Consider the following 1,221-nt stretch of genomic DNA (forward strand, 5'->3'; position numbering starts at 1 on the left):
GAAAATTTAAAAATAGCAAAGGTACCTATTTTAGATTCTGAGTGGAACGATGAATGTATTGATTTTACAATGATGTGTGTTTTTTAATTTTTTATTTTTGTGTCTGTCATCACGATTTGGGGCAGTAAAACTGCTTCGATTTTCTTCAACAGTACCTTGTTTGATGGGAATGTGAATCTAGTTGCTGCATTCGGGACGTCAAAATTTGGAATTTCCAATAGTTTTCAAAAGCGCCGTGAAAAACAAAAGAAAAATTAAGGACAAACGGGAAATTTTACGCAAAAGCTGTTTTCAAGAAAATCGATTTTGGTTTTTGGTGTAACTTTAAAACAAATAACCGTAGATACATGACATTTTCACTGGTCGTTTATATTTCCATTTTCTATACATAATACAATTTTCAAAATATATTGATTTGTTTTGAACTGTTTAGGGACATTTTCAGTTTCCAATTTTATTAGTTTTTTTTTCTATGAATGTCAATAAAACTTTATTTGTTGAGTAAAAATACTTGAAAATTTAATACAAGGATCCTACTATATTGTTACAATGACATTTGAAAAATATTAAAAATCCTTTGTCGCAGTTTTTTTTATTAGCATTTAAAGTTCAAAAATTGACAAAATATGTAAAAATCACGAAAATTAGCAAATTATTTTGAGCTAAGAATTCAAAAAATTTTTCTTTTTAAATCTAAGATTTGAAATTGTATAACGAAGTTCCACATAATATTGTCTACCTTTATCAAAAAAAAATAGTCTACAAAAAAGTCAAATTAAATTTTTATTGAGCGTTTGAAATTTATATTTTATAACATTTGATATTCGCTCGATTTCTCATGTAGCGATTTCCTTATTTTGTTGTAATTCAAAAAAGAATAACTGTAGATACGTGACAATTTTACTGAATGTTTATATTAGCATTTCCTATACACCATACAATTTTGAAAATATTATGACTCTTTTTTTAACTGTTTACGGACATGGTCAGTTTTAAATTTTTTTAGTTTTTTTTTTCTATAAATATCAATAAAGTTTAAAAGTTTTAAAATTGAATACAAGGCGCCTGATATATTGTTACAATAGCAGTTGAAAAAATATTAAAAATACATAGGCACAGTTTTTTTTTATAAGCATTATTTTAAAAAATCGAATTTTGACAAAATTTATCAAATTTAAAATTTAATAATTATTTCGTAGTTAAAAATTTATAAAATGTTCA

Source organism: Acyrthosiphon pisum, chromosome X (assembly GCF_005508785.2).
Source record: "Acyrthosiphon pisum isolate AL4f chromosome X, pea_aphid_22Mar2018_4r6ur, whole genome shotgun sequence".
Taxonomy (NCBI): domain Eukaryota; kingdom Metazoa; phylum Arthropoda; class Insecta; order Hemiptera; family Aphididae; genus Acyrthosiphon; species Acyrthosiphon pisum.